The sequence below is a fragment of the Sorghum bicolor genome, chromosome 2, assembly GCF_000003195.3.
Source record: "Sorghum bicolor cultivar BTx623 chromosome 2, Sorghum_bicolor_NCBIv3, whole genome shotgun sequence".
Classification (NCBI taxonomy): domain Eukaryota; kingdom Viridiplantae; phylum Streptophyta; class Magnoliopsida; order Poales; family Poaceae; genus Sorghum; species Sorghum bicolor.
In genome coordinates this window covers 10371978-10397451 of record NC_012871.2, presented here as the reverse complement: position 1 = coordinate 10397451, position 25474 = coordinate 10371978, and the positions used below count along the sequence as shown (strand labels likewise).

Here is a 25474-nt window from a genome sequence, read left to right as displayed (position 1 = left end):
GGGGATGAACTAAGTACTTGTGCCCATAATCTTGTTTTCTTCTTACAATATTGAACAACACTGGGAATCTATCCTTTAGAGGTTTATTTCCCATCCAGGTGTCAAGCCATAATCGGGTTTGTGACCCGTCTTTCACCTTGAATGGGCCAAAACCTATGAAGGTGTCTTTAATATTCATCCGACTTTTTTAAAAATGTGAGTCGGTAGGTTTTTTCATTTACTCAGCAGACATTTATTTTGAATGTCTAAATTTTGAATACCTAGTTCACCTTGTATTTTAGGCTAGCATAATAATTCCCACTTGGCTAGTCTATATTTGCGCTTGTGCTGGTCGTTTTCCCAGTAGAAACGTGATCTAAAATAGTCAATTTTTTCTAACACTCCTCTTGGGAGTTTGAAGAAAGACATAAACATCCGTAAACTAGAAAGCACCGAGTTTATTGAGATTAAACGCCCCCAACCAAAAGCGTTTTACCTTTCCAACCACTGAGCCTCTGTTTGATTCGTTTCTCGATCATTTGCCAGTCTTTGTTATTTAATTTTCTAGTATGCATAGGAAGACCAAGATATCGAAAGGGGGAACTTCCCAACCTACATCCAAACAATTGTGGATAGAACACTTCATGGTATTTTGCTTTACCAAAACAAAAGATTTCACTTTTGTGAAAGTTTATTTTGAGCCCTCATAGTTGTTCGAAAGTACTCAGAATTAATTTCATATTTATCGCTTTGTGAACATCATGACTCATAAAAATCACCATATCATCCACATACTGTAGGATAGACAAGCCATCTTGAAAATAATCCCTTCAAATTGTATGAAAAGAGTTTGGGAGAATTCCTTACCTTTGCCTAGAGAGGAGTCCAAGTTTTTGCGAGCTTTCAATTTGGATGCCTTCTCAAGAGAGTCATGATCTGAAGTCCTCGCATTTCTTTTGCTGGATCTTATCAGAGGCACTATTGCACCATTGAGCACATTAGCATTCCAATGACCAGTTCCATCTTCTGTTAACCCACACTGGGAAAGCACTATTGTTGGTTTCTTGTTTGCTTGGACAACTGCTGGTGCTGATTGTGCACCTATATCCTTGCTCTGAAGGACCCCAGAGCCAACACCCTTTTCTTTTTTGACTGCACTATTGTGCTTACCGAGCTGAGGTTGCTGCTCCTTAGGTGCGTTCTCTTCTGTTAGTTTCTCTTTTTTGCCATCTTCATCCATTGAATCCTCTTCTTTTCCCCCATTTGGATCATCGTCATCTATGGTAGAGTCCATGTCAATGACCTGAGGCTCACCATTAGACAACCCTTCCTCCACACAAAACTGTAGCTCATATACATAATCTCCGATCACTATATCCACAAGGTTCAGGATAATAGTGCGATCTAGCATGGCTACCTTCATCCTTGCCCGACCATACTTCTTAGTAAATTTCATGTCTATAGCTTGGGAAACACCTAAAATGGATCCAATCGCCCAAATGATAGGGAATTCCTAAAACACCTTTGGTAGACCACGGAACTAAACCCAGACCTTGTCTATTTCATACTTATAGACATCATTTTCAATCCCTTTCTCAAAATGAATTGTTCCTTTCACCATCTTTGTATCCATCGGACCCCAGTTGACCACACAATCCAATAAATCAGAGGATGAGAAATTAGTGATATAGGCATCAATGCCCCTCTCTTCAATCACCCACTTGTTCTTTCCAGGTAGTAATTTTTCAAGTTCCACTGCCAATTGATTAGCAGTAAGGGAACCCTCCAAAACATGTACCACGTCCAATTTTTCTTCTAAATTTATTTTGGGATTCTCAGCAACTGGAATAAAATAAAAAACCAAGCCTTCGACTACATAACCACAAGGAATAGCAGTATTATGCGTAGTATGCATTTTCTTCAAATTTGAGCAAACTTTAGTAACATGTTCTCCAAAACAAATCTCACAACACAGAGGCACAGTGTGAAATGTAAACAATTTGAGGAGATCAAAACTACCATATCTAGAGTTCACTAGAGGCTTCACGCCCAATGACTGCCTTTGTACATCTATTTATAGAGGCAGACAGGTAAAAAAGAATGCCTCAAAAATCGCTCAACTTTTAGAGGTGGACTTCCTTACCTCACTATCACTTAAATACAAGAAAAGTCAACTATCAGCCCATCCTAGTCGCATTAACCCTAGGCTAGGGTTTCACCAATAGCACCCCTACTCTCCTCTCTCTTCTAGTTCTATTTGTCTTCATCAATGCCAGTTGTGACCCACCTTTGACCCACTCATTTCCCGCCTTCACCATGCACGCCCAATTCCCTTCTATCTTAGTTGCACGTCACACTCCTTTGCCGACACAGCTCCCCACCCACAAATCTCTGGTCCCCCCTCCGACCCACTCATTTCCTTCCTTCAGCTTGCTCGCCCCATTCCCTTCTATCTTAGTTGCATGCCACACTCCATTGTTGACACACCCCCACCCACAAATCTCTACTCCCCCCAGTTACTATGATGAAACCACCAACCCCAGTGCCATGTGACCTCCACAATGCAAGCTATTGGCTAGGAATCCACGAGAGGTTGTGCATTGGTCCTGTTAGATTGCGTTGCGGATCCGACTCAGCCCGCTATACCGATGAGCCGGCGCCCCTCAGCCTTAGATCCACCAGAGCCCACAACATATCAAAGCCTTGGACCTAGCTTAACCCAAAATACTAGACTAATACGTTAGGGATGCTCCATCTTATATGCTATGCTTCCCTACATCGTTTTTTGATGTGGGATTAAACCAAAAAGTAAGAAATTTATGGTGGGGTTGAGCTATATATGTAGTGACTCTATGTACCGTCTTGGCATAAAGGTTATAACTTTATTTGAAATAAAGCTTCCCTTTTATCCCCCAACATTTATTCCTTATCTGTAGTTTCAAGCATCAGATGTAGTGTAGTTATTTTTTTGTAACAACAATCTAGCTATTAAGCTAAACTCACGCATAGCAACAGACCATGTGGACCGCTTAAACATTATTTATCATTGTCAAGACCTTCCACACCCTTACTTTCAACAATTAATCCCTGGTCTGCATTTTGATTTAGTTTTAATATCCCTATAGCCTGACCTATTCGGATTAGCTCATCTACTATACCTAAATAGGAGAACCCCACTAGCTGATTTCTCTGTGATATGGTGAAGCCACATCATCCAAAGGCCCACAACCACATGCCAATGCACAAGTGGCTCTCCATAACTCCAATTTGTGATAACTCCACTACATTTGTGATTTCGCTCTGTCTGCTCCCCTTCCACTTCGGCCTTCCCACATTCCCCTTCCCGAGCTGTCACTGAACCATTGCTTGCAGTGCTCACATAAAGAGGAGAGCACAGATGACCACGTGGATGCAGTGCACGATGCATCCCAGTCCCTGCGCTTGCGTCCGTGCCATTTCTACCGCCAACAGCAGGTCGTACATTGCAGTGCCGCTCGCTTCCGTTGACGACAGTGACGGCGTTATGATGGTTGTGGATTGCCACCGCCCACTGGCCAGCCGCCTCCCTCGGTCCTCTCTAGCTGCCGCTGGCCGCTGCCCCCTGGGTCGTGTGGCCTGCCTGAGAAAGCAAAGATGGATTGATGTCGCTATGAGCTTATTTTCTTTTTTTTTCCACACATTCTTTCTTTCTTTCATTCTTTTCAAATTTCATATTTAAATGTTGATCCTTGGTTTATAGCGGACCAAAGATGGATTGATGTGGCTATGGGCTTATTTTCTTTTTTTTTTCATATGTTCTTTCTTTCTTTCGTTCTTTTCAAATTTCATATTTAAATGTTGATCCTTGATTTATAGCGGACTATACTAACGCGCGGGGCATCATCTAGTTCCATAAGTTCACTATGGAGACTAGTATATTTTCATTATCAACAACAAATTGCCAGCGAAGGAAGTGACACTTTCAAGGTGTAATCTTTGATGTGGTGAAGATGAAGACTTTTCTGACTTCTGAGTTCCTTGTGAAATGCTACTTCAATGAATGGAGTGCATGTCACTTCTCACTTGGCTCTAAAATCTGATGGTTATAGGACCACCCTCCTAATAATAATTTCTAACACCTAATTGGATACAAAGTTACTTACTTTTGCAAAAAGTACAGTTTTTCAAAAATAATTTGGTTTTGAAAAACAATGAGGTTCTTGGATTCAACAAATCTTAGATTAATTTTTGAAAACTAAGTTATTAGAAAAATAATGTGTTTTTGAAATTTTGAAAACTCCATCCTAAGCTGGGGTGATTTTGTAAGCTGTGGTTTTTCACACTAATGGTTTCGAAACATTTCCTCAGATCTTCAAATCACTGCCGTTCAAACCCCCCTTTCACTGCTGGATTTTGATCCGGCACAACTAAACCGGCAGTGATGGGGTACACATCAATGCCAGTCATTCTTATAAACCAGCAGTGATCAGATATTTCACTGTCAGTTTGTAACAAAAGCCGGCAGTGTCTAGTTGAGCCAACACTGCCAGTTCTTTACATGAACCGGCAATGTTCTCTCGACAAACACTACCGGTTCTTGGCACAAGCCGATAGTGTACTCTTGACCAACAGTGCCAGTTTGTGACTCAAGCCAGCAATGTTCTCTTGACCAACACTGCCATTGTTTTGCTCAAGCCGACAGTGTTCTCTTGACCAACATCATCGTGATATCAGTTCCGGTATTTGTTGGAAAACAATCACCGTATATGTAGCTACCATATACAGATACATATATTTTGTGAAAAATAATCCCCATATACATAGGGTACCATATATAGATACATATACAAGTTCCTATATGTAGCGCCCACCATTCAATCCCTCGTCTGCAGTTTGATGCATCAGATGTAGTGTAATCCATTTTCCTAACAACAATCTGTTTAGCCAAATTACACAGCATCAAAAGCAACTACAACTGGGTAAGCATTATTCCCTTGTGGAGAAAATTTTCTCCACACCCCTCACTATTATCAATTAATCCCTATGCTAGCATGCAGTTTGATTTAACATCCCTAGTCTGAACTTTTCTCCAAGCCATAGCTTTTCACCTCTAGTTCCAAAGCTACACATTCCAGCTATCAATGTCTTTTGATACTAACATCCAAAGAGGCCCTCTTCATATATTCACCACTTGAGATTCATACTCGCCACTTAATAAGTCAAATACCCCTGACGTACGGAAGGCCATTTCTTTCAACACCCATTGCTATCAGACCCATAAATGTCGATGATCTTCCTACCTATCATTGTGGGAACTGGACCTTTCCTACCTAAACTGGACCTTGCCGACCTATCATGATCTGCAGTGCCGTGGCCTGGTGCCCAGGACGAAAACAAAGACGAGCAGCACGATTGTCATGCTGGCACCCACCATGAAACGTGATGCAGCAGCTAGGGGCCTTCGACAGCTCTAGTCGCCTGGACCTGAGCCGGCTAGCCTCGAGGCGCTTGCAGAGTGTAGCCATCACCAGATCTGATGCCATGGTGACCAGATCGGCTTGATCCCTGCTTGTCCTGTTGTATGGAGGCTTTTATGACTTTTGAGTTCCTTATGAAATGCCACATTGATGAAAGGTCTCGATGTCACTTTCCTCTCTAATCAGACAGTTATAGGATCATGTTCCTAATAATTTCTCACACAACTTAGGTCCTGTTGTTTGGTTGGATACAATTTTTTAGTTTTGGAAAAACAATGATGCAATTGGATGCAACAAATCCTATAGCTTTATTTTTTGAAACTATGGTATTGCAAACTAACATATTTTTAGAAATTTAAAAACTCCATGCTGAGTTTTTTCTAAGCAGTGGTCTTTCACACCTCCGGCTTCTAAAGCAACACTATCATGATATCAGTTCCTGTATATATTTTGTGGAAAAACAATTACTGTATATGTAGCCCGCTATAGACAGATACATATACTAGTTCCTATATATAGTGCCCAACCCTCGACTGCAGTTTGATGCACATCAGATGTCACTACAGCATGGCGTTTATAGAAGGCGTTTAAAAATGCCTTTAAAAGGCATCAAAATGTCTTCAAAAACCTTTTTAGGCATACTTAAAAATGTCTGCTATAAACTGGACTTAAAAAGTCTTTTGAGGCATTTTTTCAAAACACCTTCCAATATCAACATATAAAGGCATTTTGTAGCTGCCTATAATAATTTTTAAAGGCATTCTGTATAAGCCTCCAAACACTGATAGAGACATTATTAAAAATGCCTCCAAAACCAACTCATATGTAGATATTTGCTAGTAATCAAAACAGCAACATCCACTGAGAAATTAACCAATGAAAATACACGTTAACAACATAATCCAAACATTTAACCTTTCAGGCTATACATTGTTATATTTGTAACCAAACACAATCAATAAGGTTGAAAAATACTCAATTCAAATGATGTTCCAAGTCCTGATGTCTAGGTCCCCATTCCTGATGCAAGTTTCTTTCCCCTTTTATAAGAGTGTCCACATCACAGCTATATATATACATATGTAAGTATAAATCCATCTAAATATACTATGTTGCCACAGTACTGGCAATCAATGTTCAGGAACCAAATTATGTTACTCCTGCTTGAAAATGACATGCCCACATCCAGCTATATACATGTCTGTTGTCCTCACTTGTCAATTGCTCCTGCTTGAAACCAAACATGTCCCAATCAGTGAAGGTATATACACAAGATTTGGACAAGAATTACTAGACATAGGTTTATGTTTCAGATTAGGAAAAAAAGGTAAACAGGAATGTTGCTTCAAACAGAAATTCTAGTGACAAGCGACATGGCCATATTAATTCTAGAATTAGTTACTCAACAGAAATTCTTGTCAACGCATATCTACATAAACAAAGTTACACTGACAGATTATCCTGACCATACTATAGTAACAAAGCCGTTACTAGTATCCAAGAAACAAAAATAAACAAACTTAGTTCCAAGCACCTAAACCAGTCTACATATGTTTCTTAAGAACATCAAGTTTGGCACTTCCCACCACCTATTATTGCCCTACTAGTGAGAAAAACAGAGACCTGATGAAGAGGTTTAAAAGGAAAACTTTGATCCTATAGTTCTATTTATATTCTCACTGCTAGCCGACTAGTTTTTAACAGACATTTACCAACAAGTAGAATGGCATATGAAGTAGAAACCTATTCTGTAACACAATCCACAGGTCATACTACAAGCCTATGTGTTTCATATATTCATCTAGGGTAGAAAAATGACATGTTGCCTAGAGATGCCAAAACTAAACTGTCATAGTACCATGAATTTTTAGAAATGACAAAGAAAAACAGAAAACTAGAAGCAAGAAATGCTTACTTTTAATTGTACTAACATCGATACGTTGTTATATGTATGTTGCTTTTGTGGCCCTCTACATACTTGGATGATGTAAGTTGTTCTGTTTCTTCTTTACTCACATTCCTCTTTGCTTGCTTCTTTTCTAGCAAACCCTGTGAAGCAACTTGGCCTTTGTCCAACCTTGTAGCATCAGCTTTTGATGTCGTCCTTTTTGGTCCTACAGTTCCTCTTGTGTTCGGGGTGATTTTGCTAATGGAGCTACAAACCTACAACAGAAAATTTCAAATTTGAAGCCAAATTTAGTAAGTGTCAGTGTTGAAGATAGTGTGCTACCTGTTTAGAGTGCAATGGAGTGCCATCTCTACAAATGATCTGTAGTGTGATTATATCAATGTAAAGTTCAAAGTTTCATCATTAGAAATAAACAAAGGAACCAATTTTAAGTCTATAGGAATCATACATTTTGCCGAGGCCATGGTATGCAGTGAGCAGTAGCACTTCCCAGATTCTGTATCTTCCCATGTGCACGAGCCAATATGGTTGTTTGTTTATAAACAATACTGACTAGTACCTCAATATAATCCGCCAATGGTTGACCATCATTAGCTTTAGCTTTCCTATCAGTTTTCTGAACAGTCCCTAGTGCCACCAGCTTTTTACTATTTGGAGATGTGAGACCAATCTCCATACCACACTTTATATCTTCCATATCATCCTACAAAGATTACTATTAACTCTATTATATTCTAATATTTGATTAGAAAAGACTAACATGATAAAAGACAACAGTCACCTTAGTAAGTGGTGCCTGAAACTTTCTTGGAAGACAAAACTAATTACAAACTGCATCTGATCAGTAAATCAACTCAAATGGAGATAATTTACCTCAAGTTCTACTCCATGTCTCTTATTTGAATGTGAAATTGATTCTTGATTATCATCTTTCTTCTCATGCAAATGTTGCCCATCTACTGTACCAACCCTTGGACTAGTTTCAACAGAAGAGCACTTTTGGGAGCCTGAAACTTGAGTTTTCAGTTCACTGTATTGCTGCTGCAACTTAGATTGATTTGACATTAGTGTTTTCACCACATCCCAAAGCTTTTTATTTTCTTCCTTCACTTCCTGCATCTCAAATAAAGCTTCAGATATGCGATCAGAGACCACACCACCTGCTAACAGGCCAAGGTCAGTCCTCCTTCCACTCCTCTCTTTTGGGAACAATGTTGAGAATAAATCATTGTCATGAGTATCCTCAGCAGTCAAAGAAGGGTCTTGTTGAAATCTTCTTCGGATTTCATCCTTCAAAAAAGTTATGAACAAATAAATTTTTCAACCATAAGTAAAATAATAATGCAGTAGGAGGAAGAAAGCACCATACAATTTTTTCAAAGCTATAATCATCAATTGGCTGTCCATTTTTTCTGGTATGTGTTGCTATATAGAGCTCAGCACGGCCTATTTATCTTCCTTCCTTTAGTTCCTGTATTAAGAACATTAGGTGGTACCACACAAAGGCAAACGATGATTAAAGGTCAACAGCAATAATGGCTCTGCAATCAAGAAATACCATTTGATCTAAAACAACTGCATTGCTTCTCGATCCAGTGGTGTGCCTTCCATTCAGTTGCAGTGCTCTAGTGGCCTTGTTCTTCTCAGATTTAAGCTAAATAAATACATTGTTGAGTAAAGAAATTAGATAATATAGCAAGAACATCATGTTATCAAATAAATTAGCCAGTAATAAATTCCATAGACTACAAAGGCTGCTAGATAATAGTACATGTCAATTCCCTAGACTAGAGAGGCTACATGCTAGAAATAATAACAATACAAATGTGCAACTCAAAATTGTAGGGTTTAAGAAGATGGCCGCGTCGTCGGCATACAGGGAAGCTCTCCATCTAGCAAAGGTCGAGGGTAGCGGTGATATAGCGCCATTGTGGGTTGCTAGCTCAAGCATACGCTGCAAGGGGTCCATGGCGAGGATAAAGAGCATTGGCGATAGAGGATCACCTTGGCGAACTCCCCTGGCATGGTGGAAGCTCGGACCCTGCAGACCATTGATGAGCACCCTCGAGGTGGCAGTGCGAAACAGCATGGATACCCACTCGCACCATCTTGTGCCAAAGCCGAGGGCACGCAGGACATCAAGTAGGTAGCTCCAGTTGACTGTGTCGAAAGCCTTGTGGATGTCCAGCTTCATGCAGAGCGCCGGCGTCTTTTCTCGGTGCATTTTCTTGACTGTGGCCTGAACGCACAAGAAATTGTCATGTATGCTCCTTTTCTTGATGAACGCACTCTGGCAGTTTGAAACCAAGGAGTTGAGGTGAGGAGCTAATCTGTTGGCAATGAGTTTTGCAAAAATTTTGGAGAAGTTGTGCATGAGGCTTATTGGTCTGTAGTCCGTTATTTTGAGAGCTTCTGTCTTTTTTGGGAGGAGCACAATGTTTGCGGAGTTCAAGAATTCCAGGCCTTGTTGGGAGTTGAGGTGAAAGAGACTATTGATAGCCTCCGATAAATCCTCCTTGATTGTGTCCCAACATGCCTTGAAAAAGGCTCCCGTGAAGCCCTCCGTCCATCCGATCAGATGTGAAGACATAGACCTTGACCATGTCCTTGGATCTTTCACCGGGATCAGAGGCACCTTCCCTTGTCGCTACATGGGACTTCAGCTACACACGCGGGCGCTGCGGAAGGTTCGCATACAACCACTCATCGAACGCATTGGACAGAGACTTCCCGGATGGAAAGGGAAGTGGCTTAATAGAGCAGGACGCCTAACTTTAGTCCAGTCCGTCCTCTCGGCTATGCCTACCTATCACCTAACGATATTCCCGCTACCTGTATGGGCTCGCAAAAGCATAGACAAGATCAGAAGATCCTTCTTTTGGAAAGGAGAGGAGAACGCCAACGGGGGACACTGTCTCGTCAACTGGCCAACAGTATCTAGACCAAAGGACCTCGGGGGGCTCGGGGTTCCGGACCTTGAGAAATTCAGTAGGGCTTTGCAGCTGAGATGGCTATGGCAAGAGTGGGTGGACACCTCCAAGCCGTGGGTGGGAATGGAGGTCCCTTGCAACGATCTTGATCGGGCCCTGTTCAATGCATCGACTAGAGTCACCATTGGGGATGGCCGAAAGGCACGTTTCTGGCACGATAGCTGGCTTGATGGCGAGGCCCCCAAATTCCTAGCACCCAGCCTCTTTGAGGCCATCAGATTCAAGAACAGGAACGTGCACTCTGAGCTCCAGAACAACGCCTGGATAGCTGCACTGAGGGGGGGAATCTCCACTTACCAGCAGGTGGAAGAATTCATCTCGCTATGGATTAGGATACAACAGGTCCACCTGATGCCGGGCACTCCTGACACCATCATCTGGAGATGGATAGAAAGCGGTGCTTATTCCACCAGATCAGCCTACAGGATCCAATTTTCGGGGTCCTTCAGAGCTTTCAGAGGGGACCTCATATGGAAGGTGCACACAGAGAACAAATGCAAGGTATTTGCATGGATCATGGCACGGGAAAAAGCTCTCACGGCAGATAACCTACAGAAGACCTCATCTAGACCATTGCACCTTATGCAATGGACCGCTGGAAACATGCCTTCATCTCGCCCTGCTATGCCCGTTCACCAGACTGGTGTGGGAACAGATCCTTCAGTGGGAGAATTTTGATGTCGGCCAGGCACTACCGGCAGCTGACCTAGCCAACCTCCTCGCATGGTGGGAGGAAGCACAATCCAGGATTGCCAAAAATGACAGGAGGCGATTCAATGGATTAGTCATCTACACTATCTGGAACGTCTGGAAAGAAAGGAACAGGAGAATTTTCTCCAACTCGCATGAGACGGCGCTGCAGGTGGCCACAAGAACAAAAGAAGATATCCTACAGTGGAGGAGGGCCCAAATTTGGAGCGTTCAATCGCTTTTAGTGCTCTTGTTTTTCTTTGTTTCCTTTGTTTTCTCGCTCCCCTAGTTCAAGGTTGGGGGGAGAATGTTGTACATAAACTCTTTTCCCAAGCTTAATTGAGAGGCAGAGCTCCTGCCAGTTTACTTTCAAAAAAAAACTAATAATTAATGTAAGCTAGCATTGCTTACCTGTCCCGCATTTGATGTCCAGTGATTCACTAGCCACTCCCATTGAGGTGCTGGAATCCTTTTCCCACAACCGTTACTGATATTTTGTCTCCGAGATAAATTAGGATCAAAGTACTTCCTCTTCAAAACAACCTTAAAATCTTTCCACTTTTTGCTAGCAGACTTCAAAACCCAAGGTTTGTAATACTCATCAATGTCAAAAAATCCCTGCATGAATTTACATTTCTAATCAACATTAACTTTCAAAGTCATCAAGTAAATAAGTGCAGGTTGTGCCTATGTACCTATATAGTTGTCCACAACTTCTCTTTGTGAGATTTATCTACCTTGCTCCAAATTTTGTGTCCTAAAGAAATTTCCTTCCCTCTAACAAGGTACCCAATGAAACTTGTTAATTTGCATGTCTTCAGTCCACATGGCTGACCAAATCTATTGAACTTCAATTGGATCTTGCTATTAGGATCATACTCTTTCCACATCCTCTTCATCTTAGTTGGCCCCCTCACATTACTTTTTTGTTCTTTTGGTATGTAAAAAACCATGTCAAAACAAATTATTGCATCAAAGTTTGATATGAAAAAAAACTCAATTTTTAGTGTTCAAGACTCACCATGCATATTGATCTCGTGAAAGTTATTTGCATTTTCTAAGTCATCTTCAGGTTCTTCCTCATCATCTTCATATCCAGAGTCATCTTCACTTCCATCTCTCTCACTGTACTGATACTCATCATCATCTCCTTGTTGATTCTGCAGAAAAACTAGCTTTTCATAATCTCTATGTTCATCCATGAATTTGCTTGGATAGGCATCATCATCACTTCCTGAGGTGACCTAGAAAAACAAATAAAAAATTAGAAAATTGAAACAAAAAATAGCAAATTTGATGGTGCAATCCATTATCACCTTCAACATCTTTGATGGTGCAATGTTCGCTTCTCCAAGTCTATCTTTGAATTTCTTAATAAGCCTTCTCTTGTTGCTAGTTTCAGGAACTTGAGAAGGATATTTACTGACATCTCCTCTTGCTCTTTTTTTGTCCATCTTTACTGCAATAATTTCATCCGGTATACATTAGTAAACATAGCAAAGCTAGTGAAATAGCTAGTAGTTCAGAAACAAAGTAAACATGGAGCAGGTAGCAATAGTAGTTCCAAAATAGGAAGGAGCAGCGAGAGCACTGGGGTCAGCGGTACCTTTACCTTAGTAGATCAACAATGGTCCCATCAATATCATTCCTAATCCAGTTTTCATCCTCATCATGATCAATAGGTATATCATGATCATGTAGTGTAGTCATTTTTGCTAACAACAATCTGTTTAGCCAAATACACAGCATCAAGCAACTAGAACTGGTTAAGCATTATACCCTTCTGGAACAATATTTCCACACCCCTCACTATCATCATTTTATCCCTGTCCTGGAGTTGATTTAACATTCCTAGTCTGACCTTTTGTCCAAGCCATGGTTTTTCACACTTCAGGTTTCTAAAAGCTACACTTTCCGGCTATCAGTGTCTTTTGAAACTATGACATGCAAATGGGGGCCTCTTTAAGTTTTGACCACTTGATTCATGCTCGCCAATCATGTTGGAATACACAATTTATTCAAATAATCCTTCTCCAGTTCTACCCCTGTGAAGACCATTTCTTCCGCACACATCCTTGCTATCGGACCCATAAATGTTGATTTTTTTTAGATAATGGATATAAAATCCGGCCTCTACATTGTGTCTACGTATCATTGCAGGAATGGTCCCTTCATGTTAATGACCTGTCTACCCCTTTTTGCTACCAAATTATCAGAAATTTCTATAAGAACCCGTCTATGTCTGTGAACTGTTTACCTATCTTCTAAAGTTCTCACCATATTTTACTCCACAGTCAAATATAACATCCAGAATATCTCTCTCTGTACCAGGGAAGCTGTCCACAGTTTTCAGACAATTTGGGTCGAGGTAGTTCTTGCATCTCCACACTTACCTAATCTTTGCTTCGTATCCAATTCATGTATCTAATCTCTTATGCACACTGATCCTTCTCCAATGTCTGCATGGTGGCATCTAAGGTGGGTCTGCCCTTGGAAGTGGACAGGGATAGTCTGAAAAAAAATGATTATGTCAGGGTAAAAATTGGATGCAGAGACGTTTCTAAAGTGCCTGCTTCGGTGGATGGATTACTGGACTTCAATTTCTATGATTATTTCTTTCAGAGAGAAGTTCCCCAGGAAGGTTTCACCAACCCTGCTGGCACACAGTGGATCAGACAAGATAGGGATCAGGCCAAAGATGGAATCCCCTCTCCAAAGAAACAGAAATTGACTAATGATAAAGTTGGTGGTCACCATTTGGAAGCTGGTACTAGCAATAAAGGCAGTGATGGAAAAGGTAGACAAAAAACTGGTGACTGCACTCACCAACAAGAGAAACAACAGCATCTTTCTGATGACACAGAAGAAAGTGAGGATGATGGTCTCAAAATTGGTGATCTAATTGTGCCTGGTTCGGAGCAACTCAGATTTGGTAACTTTGACCCGGTGGAGATAAGGAAAGTCAGTTGTATTACCATTGATATGAATCCTCAGACTGTGATAAATGAGTATGGCTCTAACATGATGTTGAACAAGTATGATCCTCTCAAAACCTTCGAAGCGAAGAGTGCTCTGTATGATTGTAGCAAGGAGAATTTCTTTCAGGTTGAGGATACGATGCATAAGTGTCCTAGTAAAAGTTTGCAGACTATTCTGGAAGATAAAGAGGTGGTGAACTGTGTGGAACGTGCTGTCTCCATAAGCCCTGTTAAAGGAAGCCAAGGTGCTCCAATGATGGATCTCTCTAGCCAGGAAGATTTGCTTCAAAAAGAAAGCAGTGATATTGACTGGGAGCTCATAGAAGAAGAGGATGGTCAAAAATCTGAAGTTGCTGATATGGATATCAGTTTATCTCAGCAAAAGGAAACAATATTTGTGGAAGACTCTCAGAAAGTGCAGAGTGTTGAGGACAGCATAGTGGAGATAACTCACAAGAAATCGGAAATGTATGATATGACAGCTAAAAACCTAAATCCCTCGGAAAATCATGGTGCTGATATAAGGGCTGTGGTGGAAGACATTCAGAAGGAAAGCCAGGATGAATGGCCAGCGTGGCAGCAAGTGAGACAAAGCAAACGGCTAAGGGAGTCTGGAACCTCTCAGTTGAGGATGGATGGCATCGTCAAGGAAACTACAACTGAGGATCTGCATAGTGAAGGTATTACTTCTACTGATCAGAACTCCTTTGCAGTTCTTTCTGATATTCAGATTGTTTCTTTAGCATCTCAAATGGGGATCAACTCTGAATCCCTTAATTTCGAGAAAATTGATGTGCTTAAGGACCTAGAGAATGCTAGAATGAAACTTATTGAACAAAATAGTAGTTTGCTAGAACAGGAAATTATTATAGTGGATGAAAATTTTCCCCTAGAAGATCAGGTGGTTTTGGAGTGGGGATCAGAGGAATCTGATAAGGAATCCTGTGTAATTCCTGTTAGCTCAAGAAAAAGCAAGTCGGCTAAGAAAAAAAAGAGAAAAACCAGAGCAGTGAAGGCTCATCCTGTTGATGATCCTACTGAATCTGGGGGAGATAAATCTATGGCTAGCCCTAGATTTAATCTCAGAGACAGAAAAACTATCAAGAAAGTCTATAAATGATAGGCATCATATGGAACTGTAGAGGGGTGGAGAAAAAAGGTCTCAGTTCGTTTATCAAGGAGTTAATTTGGGATCATAGGGCTGACTTTATTGGTATTCAAGAAACTATGAAAAAGAACTACTCTGACAAGTTTTTTAGAAAGATTGATAATGCCAAAGAATTCAGTTGGTACTGGATTCCTTCCAATGGCAAATCTGGAGGGTTGTTAAGTGGTATTAGAAATGATAGATTTGATGTGGAGAGTTTTGATAGTGGTGAGTTTATGATTACTGCTAATGTGTTTGACAAAAACCTAAAGAAACACCTTTCTTTGGTGAACGTTTATGGTCCGGCTCAGGATGTTCTTAAGGACAGCTTCCTTGCTGAACTGTCAAACTTTTGTATCAAAGCCAAGTACCCAGTTCTTGTGGGTGGCGATTTTAATATTCTGCGATTTAGCAGTGAAAAAAACAAAAAATTCAGTGAAAATAATTTCTCCGATGTTTTCAATTTGATCATTAACTCCTACGAACTAAGAGAGTTACCTCTTGCTGGAGGCAAGTTCACTTGGAGTAATAATAGATCTAACCCTACCCTTGAAAAGCTTGATAGAGTGTTAATCTCTAGTTCTTGGGAAATGGAATTTCCTCTCTGTAATCTTCGGAAGATTCCTAGGTATATGTCAGATCATAATCCTTTGATTGTGCGTACTGATTTACACCAGCAGATAGGATCTAGACCTTTCTGCTTCGAAAATTCCTGGCTGCAACATGCTGATTTTACTAGAAAAATTAAAGAAATTTGGGAAAGGAATGTTAAAGCTAAATCAGCAATTGATTCCTGGAATATCAAAATGGACAGGGTCAAAAAGTTTCTCAAAGGCTGGGGACAAAATTTGAAAGGGCACACCAGAAAATACAAAAGAATCCTTCGTGAAGAACTTATGATTTTGGAGAAAATTGAGGAAAATGAAATGTTGTCTTCTGATAAATTAGACAGAAAAACTTTCATTCAAACTGAGCTTCTTAGGCTCCTTGAAGAAGAAGAGAGTTATTGGCATAAGAGATCCAATAGTATGTGGCTTTTAAAAGGTGATAATAACACAGCTTTTTTTCATCGTATGGCGAATGGGAAAAAAAGGAAGAACACTATTTTTTCCCTGAATGATAAGGACCAGGTCATTGAGGGGGATGATGCCCTGGTGGCTCATGCTACCTGCTTTTACAAAGAGTTGTTTGGACCTTCTAAGCCTTCTGGCATCCGTATGGAGCCTAGCTGTTGGGATGAGTCCGAAAGGGTTTCTGAACATGATAATAGTGAATTGAGTAAGCAGTTCTCTGAAACTGAAATTAAGGAGGCAATTTTTTCAATGGAGAAAAACACAGCACCTGGGCCAGACCATTTTCCTGTGGAGTTTTATCAGCAATGTTGGGAAATAATTAAAGATGATTTGATGGCCCTTTTTTCTGATTTCTATAAACTAGAATTGGATATTGGCAGATTCAATTATGGTGTCATCACTCTCTTGCCCAAAGTGAAGGATGCTAATAACATTAAGCAGTACAGACCAATCTGCTTACTGAATGTAAGCTACAAAATTTTCACTAAAACCTTGATGCTCAGATTAGAAAAGGTGATGGGGAAAATAATTAATAGGAGCCAATCTGGTTTTTTGAAAGACAGAAATATTATGGATGGTGTCTTAGCTTTACACGAGATTCTTCATGACACCAGGATTAAAAAGAAAGATGGGTTAGTCCTTAAATTGGATTTTGAAAAAGCTTATGACAAGCTGAATTGGGAGTTCCTTTTTGATTGTCTTAGACAAAGAGGGTTCTGCGATAAGTGGTGTGATTGGATTAAACTAGTAATGGTGACTGGTACAGTTAGTGTCAAAGTTAATAACACTACTGGTGGATATTTTACTTCTGGTAGAGGTGTCAGACAAGGTGATCCTCTGTCACCTTTTCTGTTTAATATTGCGGCTGACTCTCTAGCTAAGATGATTACTCTTGCTCAAAGAAACAATCTGATTACTGGCTTAGTTCCTAATTATATTGAGCATGGGGTTGCTATTTTGCAATACGCGGACGACACCATATTGTGCTTGCAGGACAACAAGGAACAAGCAACTCATTTGAAGCTTCTTTTATACCTCTATGAGTCCATGTCGGGCCTCAAGATTAATTTTTCCAAAAGTGAAGTAATCATGATAAGTCAGGATGATTCCAAGAGTGTTGAATTCTCTAATATGTTCAATTGTGCTATCGGTAAGTGGCCCATGAAATACCTTGGAGTCCCTGTTGCTGGCTCTAGGCTTCATGTGGCTGACTGGCTACCTATTATTGAAAAACTTATGAAGAGATTGGATGGTTGGAAGGGAAGTGTGCTGAGTCTTGGGGGCAGGTTGACTCTTATTAATTCCTGCTTGAGCAATCTTCCTGTGTATGTAATGTCGATGTATTGGTTGCCTGTGTCAACCATTGACAAAATGGATTCTGTCAGAAAAAGATTTTTCTGGCAAGGAGGAAACCTAAAAAAGAAGTATCATCTTGTGAAGTGGACCAAAATTTCAAAGCCTAAAGATAAGGGAGGGTTAGGCATTAAGAACTTAAGAAGAATGAATATAAGCCTTCTGTGTAAATGGTGGTGGAAGGTGGAGAATGGAGAGGGTATCTGGCAAGACATCATCAGGAAGAAATACTTAAAAAATGGAAGTTTGCATATCCTGAGGAAAAATCATAAAAATTCTGCGGTTTGGAATGATTTACTTAGAGTGAAAGCTTTATACCTGAAAGGCAGATCTATGATTATTGGGAATGGTAAGAATACCAGTTTTTGGCATGATCGCTGGTGTGGACTTGTCTCCTTAGCAGACAAGTTCCCTCGTCTTTTTGAAATTAGCGAAGATCAAGATTGCACAGTGGAAAATATGAAGAATAGGAGATGGAAACTTAAGTTTAGGAGATGGTTGCATGAAGACCTTCAAAGTCAGTTGGGCAGACTCCAGGATATTGTCTATCGTTGTTGTACTAATGGCGACAAAGATAGAGCGGTGTGGGATTGGGAGAAATCTGGGGTTTTCTCTGTCAAATCTACCTACAATCATTTGTGCAAGAATGATTATGGTCTGAATAATAACAAAATTTGGAAAGCTAAGCTCCCTATCAAAATCAAAATTTTTCTTTGGCTAGTATGTCAAAATGCAATTCTGACTAAAGATAACTTGTGGAAAGGGAACAAATCTTGTGCTTTTTGTTCTGAGGATGAGACTGTTCAGCATATCTTTTTTGGGTGCCTGATGGCAAAATATGTGTGGAGTATTTTAGCTTTCTCTCTGGGGGCTGATTGTAGACCCTCTAACATTGATCAATATTGGATTTGGGTCAATAAGATTTTGCCTTATAGCCAACAGATGCATGCTGTGGGGCTTGCTGCCATTTGTTGGGCGCTTTGGCGTTCGCGTAACGCTGCTTGCTTTGAAAAGAAACATATCAAATCTCCTACTGAGATTGTGTGCATGATCTGTTCTTTTCTGACATATTGGGCAGGGCTGCTGAAGGAAGATATGCAGGCTCAGGTTATCCAAGGCGCGGCTGTGGTGAAGTCAGCGGCTTTGTTTTTCCACAGTCAAGGCGTTCAGATGGGTGCAGGACATCAGATGGTGCCTTATGATGGTTGATTCCCAAAAGCGTTGACATCCCTGAAGACTTTCTAGAGTTTGCTGTTTTTGAGCTCTAGTTATATGTCTAGACTTAGTCTAGCCGTTCAAGAACCTCTTTCGTGTGGTCTGTACTGCAACTTTTCGTTGCTGGCGTGTTATCCTGTACTTTGACTTGGTGCCCTTGGTGTACCTAGGCCTTAGTACCGCTTTATTTCTTGTGTGTCGGTACTTTGTTTTGGTTTGGCTGAACTTGGTTGTAAGACCTTTGTAATTTCGTTGCTGCGGTAATGAAATTCGGTTTTTACCGGTGTGGAAAAAAAAATATATATATATATATATTCTTACCAGGGAAGGAGTGCTACAGAAGCTTCAATCCCAATGGCCAAGATGGTCAGTTCTGTGGTTATCCAGGAGTCGTTTAGTCAAATTATATCTGGTCTGGTTCAAAAATATGAGCAGAAAGAGGAAACAAATGCAATCAGACACATAGAGAGGCTAGAGATGGCACATATCAGGCTTGAGGCTGCTCTTGAGACATCCGAAAAGTGGCAGATCACTGACGCATCGTTGTTGCATCGGCGTAAGAAGCTGAAGCGTGCTGCTCAAGATTGTGGCGACACACTCCACAAAGGCAAACAAAGAATCCTAGAAGAAGAAAAGATGGAACAGGAGGTAATGAATTCCTCCTTTCCCAAAAGGATCGCACATGCTACCAAGTCATTTGTTTCCTCCGTCTTTAACCATGACAACAAGGACTTGAGCAGATCAGTTATTAAACGATTTGAGTGGTATGCAGATGGGACTAGTGAATTCCTAAGATTCATAGAGCTTGGTGGCACACCATACTCTCACATCATGCCCTTTGGCTCCCTTATCAAGAACCTTTTTGCAGGCAAAGAACTACACCATAAAATCGTTCAGGGAAACAATCCTTCATTACAACTATGGTTGACGCCCTTCAGAACTGCAAAGCATGGAACAGAGGCTGCCATGGTATTTATAAAAAAAAGGCACTGCACCACAGGGTAATATCTACTTTAGTATGATAGTACAGCTTTCAGAGAGTACAGACATAGTTGGAATAGCAGTTAAGAGCTTGCAGTTGTTTACCCCTCATGTGAAGTCTACAGTTGAAAATATTACCAAAGAACTTACTCAACTACCTACCCAAGACCTATCATGGATGCCATTTGTTTACTCATACCAGAAAGAACATTGGGGTAATCTTCATAGATTTGCGACTCAGTGGTTTCGCCCAAACCCGTTATGTTGCAAGCAACATGATCGTCATTATGCTAAACCTTTTAGCAACCAAGACATGGCAGGAATATCAGATGCTTCACTAGAACCACTAATTGAATTTAATTTCCAGTGGCAAGTCTCACGGACTGTTTATCGAAAACATAAGGCCTCTCTGTCTGGAGGTATAATGTCTCTGCAAGATTCTCCATATCTGAAAGCTGGAATTACCTTTTCACCCCATTCTTCTGTATACATGATACCAGAGAATAAAAGTTCTGAAGCAAGGGAGATAGTTGGTGGAGGTCAACATCTCTTGCATACAGACATTACCTGCATGCAACAACTAGGAAGGATCATGCTACCAAAGGCCATTCATTACTTCAGCCAGAATGCTGAAGCGACAGTGTACCAACTGGTTTGGAAGTCCAAAAACATGGGGATGCACGCATTCAGGTTGAAAGGCCAAGAACATTGAGAACAAGCTCACGAACATGGAGAACTATTAGGGAACCTATAAAAAGAAAGCTGTTTCAAGGACAGGAAAAGAGGTTTGGAGCCGGACACATATGATCGCTCACTTGCTCGACTTATGGAGTGCCCATGTACCTATCCAACTGCAAAGGTCGGTCATGGACTGGATGCAGAAAGAAAGGGAAAATCAGCAAAAATAAAAGGAGAATCTTTCAGTAAGGAAATCCTCAGTGATAGAGTTAGTATCGCATAAAGGTTTCATCGTTACATGACAATAGTCTATATTCCGTTAGTCATAGTAATGCCGTAATGAAGCCATATGTTTTATGTTACGAAAATATGCAACTGTACCACACCACCTTTTCTTTGTTTCAATTTCTGTCTTTTACATGTGATCGATATGTTTGTTTCACACCAACTAAGCATTTTCTGGGTATTGCTAAATTATGTGGGTCACAATAATGCAAGGCATTTGTAAGCAGATACATAGAAGGATACCACTTGTAATTTTTTCTATGTTAGTTCCGTCTATCTACTTTTTATCCTTTATTCTCTTTTCTCTTTGCCTTACTCTTCCACACTACTATGTTTTGGCTTTTTTAGTCGGTAAGAAATGTTTTTTCGTAATCACAGTTAATCGTTGTTAGCCGAGGCGTTCCTGGTGCATGCCTACAAAAATGATGTATCGAGAGGCAAATGACTTGTGATGCCCGCTTCTAGTAATAAAAAATGATAAAAACAACTTTCCGCCACCATTGCTTCTCAATGCCCCTAATCACCACCGATCCAATGCTGCCCTCCGTCATCGTGAGCATTTGCTTTTGCTACCACACCGTCGCTCCTCGATGCCACCAACTAGAGGCTTGATCTAATTATGCCCTTGGCCCTGAGGTTGGAAGGCTATCCTGCACCCTGCACCGTCACTCCTCAACGGCTGAAACCAGAGGCCAAAGCTAGTGTTGCCCTTAGCCGCCACATAGGGATGGCAATGGGGTGGGTTATGCTTAGGTGGAGCATCCACGGACCCTCTCCCGAAACCTGAGAGGAAACCCACATTGGCCCTAAACCCCGATTCAGGTGGTAATCTAGACCCGTCCCCGAACTCAACAGGGACCAGAAATCCTAATTCCATCGACATAGGAGCATAAGTTACACAATATTCAATGGGATTGTATTACAAATTTACAACCAATTTTATCATCAAGGATCACATATCATAAGAGCACAATATTCAACATCGACAACTAAAAGAGGGCAGTCACGGCCTAAGCAAGATGTGTCAAAGCAAACTGTGCTAGCCTTGGCTCTGGATCAGCACAGGCAAGCTCCTTTGTGTGACTCATTGGGGTCCTCAGCTCTAGTCCAACATCCTACTCATCCTGTGTGGGGGCCTTATGGTGTGTGGGTGTTGTATCCGCCAATGGAACCTATGATGCAACAAATGCCAGGAGTTGCTGCTGCCAGGACAAACTCCACGAGGGCTTGGGATTTCATTGTTATTGTAGAGCCCATCGCACTCCTGGAGCTGGTGAAGTCGCTTGTCCTATTGTGTCCTAGTCTCTTGAGACATGTTGTGCATATGGAGGACTAAACAGGCATGGCAAATGAAGGCACACTATAATAACAAGTGACTAGAATACAACATAGGTCCAATAGACCCAAAAACAAACGATATCACAACTAAACATCTAATGAATCCCAATGCCATAGGCTTAGTTGGGTGCAAACACGACCTTATTCGTACACCACTTCAGGATTGAAGTCCAGATCTTCCTCTGTTCAACAAAGCCAGGGTGAGTATAAAGTACTCAAAAATCCAACCTTACCCTATGGAGCAGGATAACAATATTTGCATATGGATAAATCAAGGATAAGGCTTGGTTTTATTTGCATAAAGCTATCTTTTTATACATGCAGGGTTTCATTTAATAAATACTTTTGCAAAAGACCTCTTTTTCTATATATGATATTTTCTAAAAATGAGGGTTTTATCATAATTTGTGTTGTTGAACCCTTGTTCCCACAACACAATGGCAGACAACCATTTATATTCAAAATCACACTCACTCTCATGTTTCTACTCATCCCAACCCATCTAGTTGTTGAAACCAAATCATAACCCGTCTGAGACTGTGGATACGACTATCTAGATAGATTTACAATCTACAGAGGTTGTACACTTTCACCACAAGTAGGATACCGTAACTTAAGATCATTGAAGGCAGAATATGCTAATCGGCTAGATTGACTGAGCATGTTAACATAGGAGATTACAATATATAGAATGCCCAAGAGGCCTGATCACATAGCCACATAGGGTGGCGTAAAACTGAGTAGTTAGCAATATAAGACTATCACAGTTACCCAAGAGGTACTAGCACAATAACCAAAGGGATACTAGTACTAAACACTAGAGTAATCTAACACCCCCTCCAGTCGGAATGTCATAGCAGCGGACATTCAGACTGGAGTGAAAGTCTTGAAATACTAAAGTAGGCAGCCCCTTGGTGAAGACATCAGCAAACTGAGAAGTAGTAGGTACATGAAGTACGCGAACAACACCAATAATGGCAACATGTTCACAGACAAAATGGAGGTCGATCTCCACATGTTTGGTTTTCTGATGTTTTATAGGGTTCGTGGAGAGGTAGATGGCACTGACATTGTCGCAGTAGACAAGGCAAGCTTGGTCAAGAGGGTGATAGAGTTCCTAGAGAAGCTGCCATAGCCAGGAAGCCTCAGCGACACCGTTAGCGACAGCCTGGTACTCTACCTCAGCGCTAGAGCGAGAGACAGTGGGCTACCGCTTAGAAGACCATGAGACAAGACTGCCACCAAGGAATACGGCGTAGCATGAGGTAGAGCGGTGAGTGTTCGGGCAGCCAGCACAATCAGCATTAGTATAGACGACCAACTAAGATGGAGAAGTTCGAGCAATGGTGAGGCAAGAGTCAAGAGTGCCTTGGAGATAATGGAGGATTCGTTTCGCAGTTGTTAGGTGAATCTCTCGAGGATCATGCATGTAAAAGGCCCACTTGCTGGACAGCATAAGCAATATTGGGTCTAGTGAATGTCAAATATTGGAGAGCACCAACAAGGTTGTGGTAGTCCGATGGATCAGCAATAGGAGGGCATCTTCAGCAGAGACCTTGGCACATGTATCAACAGGAGTAGAGCATGGTTTGCAGTCACTCATGCCATGTCAGGCCAGAACATCCAGAGCGTACTGTTGCTGGGAGAGGAATAAGGAGTCACCCCTTCGCTGAACAGCCATTACAAGAAAGTGGTGAAGCGGGACAAGATCTTTCATGGTGAATTCCTTCATTAGAGCATCAATGACCCGACAGAGGAGCTGCTAGGAGGAGGCAGTGAGAACAATGTCGTCCACATAGAGCAGCAGATACATAGTTTCTGTACTGTGACGGTGGATGAATAGCGAAGTGTCTGATCTTGCTTCAATGAAACCTAGGGAGAGTAGAAATGATGCAAACCGGCAAACGCGTGGGGCTTGCTTCAGGCCATAGTGGGATTTGTTGAGACTGCAAACATGCTGAGGAAGGGCAGAGTTGGTGAATCCCATTGGCTAAGAACAGTACACTATTTCTGACAGAGTCCCATGAAGAAAAGCATTCTTGACGTCGAGTTGATGAATTGGCCAGTCCTGAGAGTGAGCAAAACTGTTCGGACAGTGGCCGGTTTGACAACTGGACTAAATGTTTCATCATAGTCAATGCTATGACGTTGAGTGAAACCCCAAAGAACCCAACAAGCCTTGTATCTGTCCAGAGAACCATCAGCATGGAATTTGTATTTGAAAATCCACTTGCCAGTAATAACATTGGCCTTGGCGAGGCGAGGAACAAGATCTCAAGTGTGATTCTCCATGAGAGCAGCATATTCATCTTCCATGGCATGGCACCAGTAGGGATCAGCGAGGGCATCATGGTAGGACTAAGGGATTGGAGATAGAGCCTCAATGTGGAGAATATGTGGTTGAGTATAGCCAGATTTCCCACAAGTCATCATGCCATGATTGTTGTCAACCAGTGTAATGGGAACAACACCAATAGGAGGGGTATCCTTGACGAACCGTGGGGGTGAAGGGACGATGTTGGAGCATCAAGGAGGGGCAGCAGCGGGTGGGGATGGTGATGATGAAGGAGCAGCAGCTGGTGAAGGACGCCAGGAGTACACTCTAGTGACCGGCGGCTTGTGAAAGGCCGCTGTGGGTGTCGGGGCTGCTGCCTGGGGCAATACCGTGGGCACCGGAGCTGCTGCAGGGGGCAGCACTTGGGGCACCAAAGCTGCTGCAGGGGGCAGCACTTGGGGTGTGTAGAAACCTGGTGGAGGGCGTCGGGGTGCTGGCCTAGCTGGGATGGGGGGCAGATTGTCACCGGGGCATCATCAGGCCACTCAGGCGTAGGCTGCAGTGTGGGCTGTGCAGGAGTGCTGAGTGGCATAGGAGTACCTGTAAGAGGGGAGGGAGCTAGCAGGAGTACATCGGTATTAGTTAGAAAATCAAGCTCGGTAGGAGATGGGGTCCGGTGTCTAGAGAAAGGAAAGGTCATCTCATCGTAGATAACATGACGAGAGATGATGACATGATTGGAGGAAAGATTGAGGCACCGGTAGCCCTTGTGATTGGAGGAATAGCCAAGGAAGGTGCATAGGGTGGACCAGGGTTGGAGGTTATGTGGGCAGAGGTGTCGGAGTCGAAGACCCAGTCATTGCTGCTCTGTGGAGTGAGCTAGACAGTGATAAATGCCTAAGCAAGAGACTGGGGATCCCAGGGAGCCCATGCCGGAGGTGCAGCCAGAGGAGTGGGGAGCAGTGCCGGGAAGTAGGAGCCCGGCCCTAGAGGAGCAGCTAGGGAGCCTAGGAAGGGCACACCGGCCATCATGGCGTGCTGCTGCTGTGGGGTAGGAGTGCTGGCACATGCTGTAGGAAGACGAAGGCCGCCACCCTAGGGTCTAGGCCACATCTGAATGGACCGGA

The 25474-nt window shown here is 41.9% G+C and overlaps 1 long non-coding RNA gene across 1 annotated transcript; it reads right to left on the bottom strand.

Annotated features, from left to right (window-relative positions):
- LOC8081841 lies at positions 8531 to 12178 on the bottom strand. The gene is made up of 5 exons (XR_002450407.1): positions 12046 to 12178; positions 11436 to 11955; positions 8903 to 8998; positions 8714 to 8815; positions 8531 to 8634 (listed from the first exon to the last, which is right to left on the bottom strand). It is a non-coding gene; the product is annotated as an uncharacterized LOC8081841 (long non-coding RNA).